We start from the raw sequence: 9,169 nt of genomic DNA on the forward strand, positions 1-9,169 counted from the left end.
TCTAGATAGGAGTTAGAGGGGAAGGGAGGGGGCATGGGGTTATTAATGATGGTGGAATGTGATGAACATTATTATCCAAAATACAAACATGAAGACATGAATTGATATGAATATACTATGTATACAAAGAAATGAAAAATTGTGTTCTATATATGTAATAAGAATTGTAATGCATTCCACTGTCATATATAAATTTAAAAAAAAAAAAGAGGACATAGTCATAGCACTAAGGCATACCCTAATCCAATTTGACTTCATTTTTCCACTTAATATCCACAAAGACCCTATTTCTGTCTAAGGTCACATTCACAGGTAAGGGGAAGTAGGGTAGGACATGTCTTTTGGGAGACACAATTAAACCCACCATAATTACTTATTTTCAAAATTTGTGTAAGGGAAAAATTCTAACTTGGTTAAGCTGCCATTATTGGGGTCTTTGTTACTGATAGCCAAATAGTTCAGAGCTCTGGTGGAATCTGATGACAAATTAAAAACTCCAACATCCTTCAGGAAACCACCCCTAGGTGAGCTTTTCCACCCCTAGGGTGCAAGGAACACTCTGGAAAGATTCTCTGGGGGTACCTCTAGTTTCACTGTATCTCAATTCTAGTCTTACTTACTCTTTTTTTTTTTTTTTTGAGAGAGAGAGAATTTTTTAATATTTATTTTTTAGTTTTCAGCAGACACAACATCATTGTTGTTTTATTTTATGTGGTGAGGATTGAACCCAGCACCCCACGCATGCCAGGTCGCACGCTACCGCTTAAGCCACATCCCCAGCCCCTTACTTAATCTTATAGACACCATTTCAGCTGTAACCTTGAGGCACTGCTTACCTTCCATCTCCTCACCCACCTGATACTTAAAATCACTTTAAGAGAAAAAATAAAACCTTTATTTCTTAATTAAAGGTAAAAGTTCTACACATGCCAATTGTGGTACTACTTTAAAGTAAAAGGGTTTTCTTCAAAATGAAATCAAGCTTTCAATCAACTGATATAAATTATTGAAGTTGAATTCTTGGCACTTTTCCTAGGAAAAAGCAAGTGTTGAGAGCAGGAGCATTTTGTTTTTCAAAGATTATGTCCAGGATAACATTAAAGTAAAAGCAGTTTTGAAAAGATAAAATGGAAAATTGATTTAAACTCATAAAATATTTAAATTTGCAAGAATCTCTTACTAGATCAAATAATGAAATCCTGAAAATGCCATAAGGACAACACAAAAGCTCCTTTGTTTTTGGCCCATTGATAATGTCAAACTGCCTGAGGCAAACTTATTCTTCTCTGTTGCTGCTATAAACTTATTGAATGAAATGCATGTCAGGGCAGAGAAGCAAAGAACTCAAAACAAAAGCAGATCCACAGAGGTGAAAGGTATATGCAAGACATCCACCAGGGGATCATTTATGGCAGACTCTGAAACAGGGCTCTTGAGCTGAAATCTCTATTGCTTAAGGAAAATCTTTTCAAAGTCTCAGAGTTTTAGGGGCAAAAAAAAAAATCTCAGGATTCTAGATTTGCACTGATTTGAAGATCATCTGTGTTAGGTTCAAGGAGGTACAAGTAATTAATTTTGTCAGTTCCTACAGAAATCACATGCCCCAAATGCTCAGCAATGTTAGTCAGTGGCTACTCAACAACCCATGAGCAATAATACACAATACATGGTTTTGGCAGAGATGGTGAAACCAGTTGTTTCCCAGGTAGTTTAAACCTATCTACATATTTTCCCACAGGAGCCTCCTGACCTTTTCAGGGTCTCTATAACACAAAGTCATTTTTAGTCTAAAAAGCTATTTATATAATAGGTACAGTACTAAAAATAATACTTTAGAATTCCATGTTTTAGCAATTTGAAATCCATTTCTAATGTATTAACTTTGTTATTTAAAAAATAATAATATATTCTAAAAAAATAATATTCTAAATAATTTTGGGATACAAACAGCACTATTATAAAATATACAACTACCTTCCTTTGTTTTTTTACTGTGTTATTCTGCACTCTCATATTTTCATTTTACTTCACAGACAAGAAACACTCAAGAGCTTCTCCAAATGAGGTATTTCACATAAAGAGATCAAAAATTATTGATGCTCAAAATAATGAGATTGTTTTCAGACAGTAGGGATTTTAGGACTCTGAAATCCTTGCATTTTGCTTGAAATAAAATTTGCAAGTGCTTTATTATAGCAACCCAGTGAGCTGTGGTTCTAGAGTGCCATGCTAAAATCTATCTTGACTGTAAAAGGAAGCATATAGACTTTAGTGGTTCAAGTGACAGAAAGCAGACAAGACCTTGTTTGTTTACAGTCACAGTTGTTCTGTACACATAAGAGTCATTAAGGGAATCTGTCAAAATATAGATTCCCACGGGACATAGTGGTGCACACATGTAATCCCAGCTACCGAGGAGGCTGAGACAGAAGAAACTTAAGTTTGAGGCTAGCCTGGATAATTTAGCAAGACCCTGTTTCAAAATAAAACCAAGAGGAGGTGGGGGATTGGGATGTAGCTCAGTGGCAGAGTGCTTGCCTAACATGCATAGAGCCCTGGGTTCAATCCCCAGCCCAACTCATCCCAAATTGCAAAAAAAAAAAAAAAAAAAAAAAACAGATTCCCAATCCTGACCCTCAGAATCACTGATTTGAGAAATGTGATATAAGTCCTGGGAATCTGAATTTTAACAAGCATCTCTAGAATTCTGCTTTAAGAAACAATGCTTTATACTAAAAAATTTAAAGGTTATAGTTTATTTGTAGCTTGAAGTGTTGACAGTATATTCTACCACCCTAAGAGTCAGCCTATCCTTCACTTCCTGCCACCACTACCCCTACACACACACACACACACACACACACACTGATTTTAAAGTTCTTACACCAAATCAAATTCTTCCATCCACATATATTGGGCAATCAGCCATCATATAATAGAAATGTTCTGGTGATTTCTCTTCCTTAATGTCTCTGTTTAATAATGTCCTTGAAATATAGTCCACTTACTGCTGGGGTCTTATTTCAATAATTTAGCTTAGCAAAGAAGTGCCTGTCCTGTATGTATAGGAGTTCAAGCAGCAGTCTAACCCACAGAAACCCTACAGTGACCTAGAACATGAACACCTGGGCCCTGTGGGTTTTGAAGCTCACAAATTATTGTAGGTTTTTTTTGTTGTTGTTGTTGTTGTTTTGGTTTTTGTTTGTTTGTTTGTTTTACCAGAAGGGTACCTAAGGAACCTGGTGATGTGGGAATTAGAATTCCCAAACTGCCTTTGAAAATTCAAACATTAAATTTCTCTATATTTGATCTTGGGAGATTGGTGGGGAGAATTTCCTGATCAATTTGCTTTAAACAAAACTTTACTTACTCTTGTAGGTTAGAGATTAGGTGTCCCCCAAAGGCTCATGTGTAAGACCATGCAAGAAAATTTAGACTTGAAATGATTGGGTTTTGAGAATGTTAATCTAATCAGTGCATTAATCCTTGCTAGGGATTAACTGGGTGGTATCTGTAGGCAAGTAGGGTGTGGCTGGAGGAGGTGGGTCCCTGCAGGCATGCCTTTGGTGTATATATTTTGTGGTGGTTGAGCAGAGTGCTCTCTCACTTGCTTTCTCTCTCTCCTTCCTTGTATCATGTCTCCACCTGCTTTCCTCCACTACACTCATCCATTATGATATTCTGCCTCAACTCCAGCCCTAAGCTATGGACTGAGACATCTGAAAATGTGAGCACCAAAATAAACTTTTCCTCCTCTAACATGGTTCATGTCAAGTTTTTGGTCATAGCAGTGAAAAGGATAAAACACTTATCCAAGCAGTTATCTTGGAAAAGATTGATGGCAAAATCCAAAATTTTACCAACTACACAAACTCCCAATGTTTAGAACATGAGAAAACAAAAAATGCACTAGATTTCCACAAAGGAATAATGTATATTTACAAGTTTAAATTCATAAATAGTCTTCTATATCAAAAAATATCGCTGCCCGTGGACGCCACCGGGAAAGCATTGTTAAAGTCTGTCTTCCTGCTGCCGTCATGTCTAAATCAGAGTCCCCTAAAGAGCCCGAACAGCTGTGGAAGCTATTCATCGGAGGGCTGGGCTTTGAAACAACTGATGAGAGTCTGAGAAGCCATTTTGAGCAATGGGGAACACTCACAGATTGTGTGGTAATGAGAGACCCAAACACCAAGTGCTCCAGAGGCTTTGGGTTTGTCACTTATGCCACTGTGGAGGAAGTGGACGCAGCCATGAGTGCAAGACCACACAAAGTGGATGGAAGAGTTGTGGAACCAAAGAGAGCTGTCTCACGAGAAGATTCTCAAAGGCCAGGGGCCCACTTAACTGTGAGAAAGATCTTTGTTGGTGGCATTAAAGAAGACACTGAAGAACATCACCTACGAGATTATTTTGAACAGTAGGGGAAAATTGAAGTTATTGAAATCATGACTGACCGAGGCAGTGGAAAGAAAAGGGGCTTTGCTTTTGTAACTTTTGATGACCATGACTCTGTGGATAAGACTGTCGTTCAGAAATACCATACTGTGAATGGCCACAACTGTGAAGGGAGGAAAGCCCTGTCAGAGCAAGAGATGGCCTGTGCCTCATCTAGCCAAAGAGGTCGAAGTGGTTCTGGAAACTTCGGTGGTGGTCGTGGAGGTGGTTTTGGTGGAAATGACAATTTCAGTCGTGGAGGGAACTTCAGTGGTCCCGGTGGCTTTGGTGGCAGTCGTGGTGGTGGTGGATATGGTGGCAGTGGGGATGGCTACAATGGATTTGGTAATGATGGAAGCAATTTTGGAGGTGGTTTTGGCAGTTACAACAATCCGTTGTCAAATTTTGGACCCATGAAGGATGGAAACTTTGGAGGCAGAAGCTCTGGACCTTACGGTGGTGGAGGCCAATATTTTGCCAAACCACGAAACCAAGGTGGCTGGGGTGGTTCCAGCAGCAGCAGTAGCTATGGCAGTGGCAGAAGGTTTTAATACTGCCAGGAAACAAAGCTTAGCAGGAGAGGAGAGCCATAGAAGTGACAGGGAAGCCACAGGTTACAACAGATTTGTGAACTCAGCCAAGCACAGTGGTGGCAGGGCCTAGCTGCTACAAAGAAGACATGGTTTAGACAATACTCATGTGTATGGGCAAAAAAACTCGAGGACTGTATTTGTGACTAATTGTATAACAGGTTATTTTAGTTTCTGTTCTGTGGAAAGTGTAAAGCATTCCAACAAAGGGTTTTAATATAGACTTTTTTTTTTTGCACCCATGCTGTTGATTGCTAAATGTAATAGTCTGATCATGATGCTGAATAAATGTGTCTTTTTTTAAATGTGCTGTGTAAAGTTAGTCTACTCTGAAGCCATCTTGGTAAAACTTCCCCAACAGTGTGAAGTTAGAATTCATTCAGGATGATGCCAGGTTCAGAAACCTTGGTGTAGTTGTGACCTTCTGAAGTTCACCATTGAAAGGGTCACCCAAGCAGTCATGGAATTATTTGGTTATAAAAATGACTGTTGGCATATCCTATGCAATATCTAAATTGAATAATGGTACCAAATAAATAATAGATGGGAATGAAGCTTGTGTACCATCCATTATCATGTGTAATCAATAAATGATTTAATTCTCTTTAAAAAATGAAAAAATATCATCTTAACTAAGTTTTCAGACTCTAATTCATTTTTTAAAGGATGAACAAAATTAGGTCTCTACACATTTGCTGAATAAAGAACATTTAAATCCCTCGAATATGAAGGTAGTAAAGGAATAAAATATCTAGAAATTTAATCTTTGAATCTATATATTTTCTTTTCATTAATCATTGTCAAACACAGTATTAACTATTATTAAAATGGTTATTTTAAAAGTTGTTAGAATTCTGCTCATACGTTTATTTGAAAGATTAAAACGATGTACAATAAACTTAAAGATTTTAGCATGATTTCAAGCATGTTAATAAAGTCCTAAGGACACAAAAGCATTGCTGTAATGTAAGATAAGAATAAGAAATGTCTATCAATAGGAAAGAAATTAATGTTCCGTATTTCTGTAGAATCCCATGGCTATGAGCCATTGCTGGCGGCTCCAATTCTCACTTCTCTGCCCTGATGACTGTGAGTAGATAGGAGACTGGGCGTAAACCTGCTGATGAGCCCTGGATGAAAGCCCTGGATAACACACAGAAAGGGAAGCTAAAGAACATCAGCCACAGGACTGTCTTCTTATTCCATGGAACCAAAAGCAGAAAAGTCCTTTCAACGATGAAGAACTGTGGGACACAGGTGAGACACAGAGAGCACCCTAACCTGACTCTACTCACTTTTTCTGCCTTGTTTCCAGATCATTTTGGTCAAAATTTAATGTCAATGGTTTATTTCTCCGTTTTATAGTTTTCTTCCCTATTTTCTAAGACCATCACTTAAAGCAGACCTTTATGAGACTTGAACAGTCTTGCCACTTGCCATTCCATTTTGCTTTTCTAGAAATACACCAACTTTGAACCAATCCATTTATTTTCATTGCTCCATATCCAGGTTGTTAACTTACATTGAATAAAAAGATTTTACAAATGAACTATGAAATGAAAGATTTGAATTCTGACATATTTACAATCTGGAACCCCAGTTTTAATTTCAATGCTAGTGAAAATTCCTTGAGTGGCTTCTCTTCATATTCCATCTTGAGGCTATTTCATATATTTGTGTGTCTCTTCAAGTATTTACTCCTGCTACTTCTTCTTCCCCTTCTTAGTTGATGGTTTTACTTACTTGACAAAAAAAAAATCAGGTCACAGATCCAAGTGGCTGTCAGAGGGAAGACCACTTTTTACAGTATGGTGAAATCCTAATCGGTCTTCTAATTGCCTGACATTTAGTCCTGTGGCAGTTTAATGGGCAAATTATTAAATAAATGAATAAACAAGTAGTAAATAAATAAATAAGATTTTGTTATTATTGAAAGCAGTTAGAATGTGTCTTTATTGTTTGAAATTCCCAGCAACTTCTCACCACCAGTTGTTTGCAGTCAGTCCACTGTAAAGTGAATTTCTCCAGAAACCACAGCCAAGGCCATTCTTGGACCTGCTGCTGCCCCAGGAAGTGGATGTACCTCCACTTTCCCTCAGGTCCCAGAGATGGCAAGAGAAAGCTACCTAGAGTTTGAGAACAGCTGGAGCTGCTTTAGTAAGATAGAAATAGGGCCACTGCTTCACAAAACTTCTAGAAGAGAGCATTTCAAGTTCCACTGGGTCACCATGATCTTTTCCATGAGGGTCCTAGTGAAATAGAGAATGGAAGTCAGGGAGTAAAGAGGAAGAATTTGGAGAAACAGCACCATCAGGAATCTTGTCACAGAATATTTACTTCCACTGAGGGGAGTCAACACCATGAACCTCCTGAATCATCTTGAATTACAGCAATTGAGCAGCCACCTGTTAAAGGCTCAGCATTACGAAATTCAAAAGGAATAAGATTCATGAAAAGTTACTTTTAGCAAATTAGACTTAATATCTCAAACAGCATATTCTATTTTCCTTCCCAGTTACCACCCCACGTAAACTGCTGAGGGTAAGAACAACAAATTTTGAACTACTAGCTTCGTAAGACAATGACAGAGGTGGGGCAGGAAAGGCCACAGAGGAGTCATGCAAACCCACAAAATGGGATTTCTTCCATGTTGTTAGAGAAGAAGGTGTCAAGCAGATGAGAGAGGAAGGGTAGGTAAAGAAAGTGTGATTACCCTATTACCAATAACCATCTCTATACCCCAGTTAAGAAGCTAGATAGGAGGTCAGGAATTAAAAAAGAAGTAGATATATGTTTGTCCTTCTTAAGGTCTGGAAGTCCAAGAAACAAGGGGAAATCAATATTCTAAAATTATTAAAATTTTCATAAGTTATCATATAAATATCAAATTATAAGAATAAAATAGAATTAATTAACTAATTAATTAAAATGATTAATCCACCTACCCATTCAGCACATTTATTGAGTTGATATACCATATTGTTCATTGATAGGGATGGGTAAGACGAAGTCCCTAAACTCAAGGAGATTATTTTCCACTTGTTACCACAAGTGTGTATGGAAATTGCAGATGACAAAACATACTACCAGGGTTAGGGAAGTAAAAGGCACAGACCAGGGAGATATTTATAAGGTCAGATTAGCAAAGTAGAAGATATACTGTACACAGGAACTACACTGATTCTTGAACAAGAGGCTCGAGAAAATTCTGAGATAGTCAACACATGACAGAGAAAGAAATAAAATTAAAGTTATTATCTAGCTACTTTTAACTTTAGCATATGGAGCAATTTCCATGTACATAAGTGAAAAATAATAAATGCTACTCAGAATACTTGAAATACTACTCCCTACCATGACTCTGTAGATGTATAATAAATATGAAATTTAAAAAAAAAAAACAAAGAAAGATAAAAAGTAAGATACCTACATGTAAGACAGGGAAGCTTTAACTTAAGAGAATTTACAGATGGAGGTTTACTAAACTTCAATTTCTAGAATATGTAAATTCTTACTGTAGGAACTAAGTCAAAATATTACCCATGTGATAATTGATTCTTAAATTTTTTGTGGCACTTAAGTAAACCTATAGTGGGAAAAGAAGAACAATTTCTTACATGACCTCTTATCCTATGTATCACACCTTGGGTAGATATTATAAGTACTAGTGCTTTTTGAAACCTTTTAGATAAACAGAAGTTATCACTGACAAATGCATTGTGGGGGTGGCTTTGGTATTAGACTGGAATATGAAACTAGATGATCTAATGGTGGGTCCTAACCTTATCTACATTGATGAGTCTGTGAAGCTAGTGAATCATTTTTAAACAAACTATAAAATATAAGAAGGCCCCTCCTGCTGTAAGAGAGAGAGAGAGAGAGAGAGAGAGAGAGAGAGAGAGAGAGAGAGAGAGAAATCAAAGTAGCTTCTAAACAATTCTCTTAGAATTTAACTGAATTTGAAATGTGAACAAGGGAGAATCATGTTCTAATAAAAGAGGCTGTACATCTAATACATATTCTTTTTGCCTGGAAAAGGAAAAAGTGGAACTATTCAAAAGCAGTTCTGATTTAGTTCAGTTGGGATCAGGTTTGGTGATGCACAGTATTTGATAAAGATTAAGCCATGAAGAATGTAGAAA

At 37.2% G+C, this 9,169-nt stretch overlaps 1 non-coding gene and 1 pseudogene across 1 annotated transcript; both read left to right on the forward strand.

Annotated features, from left to right (window-relative positions):
- The first annotated feature begins 2,508 nt into the window (after window positions 1-2,508).
- On the forward strand, window positions 2,509-2,587 carry Trnav-aac (transfer RNA valine (anticodon AAC)). The gene has a single exon. It is a non-coding gene; the product is annotated as a tRNA-Val (tRNA).
- A 1,453-nt stretch (window positions 2,588-4,040) lies between these two features.
- On the forward strand, window positions 4,041-5,256 carry LOC143402492 (heterogeneous nuclear ribonucleoprotein A1-like; annotated as a pseudogene).
- The last annotated feature ends 3,913 nt before the right edge of the window (window positions 5,257-9,169 follow it).

The sequence above is a fragment of the Callospermophilus lateralis genome, chromosome 6 (genome assembly GCF_048772815.1).
Source record: "Callospermophilus lateralis isolate mCalLat2 chromosome 6, mCalLat2.hap1, whole genome shotgun sequence".
NCBI classification, from domain to species: domain Eukaryota; kingdom Metazoa; phylum Chordata; class Mammalia; order Rodentia; family Sciuridae; genus Callospermophilus; species Callospermophilus lateralis.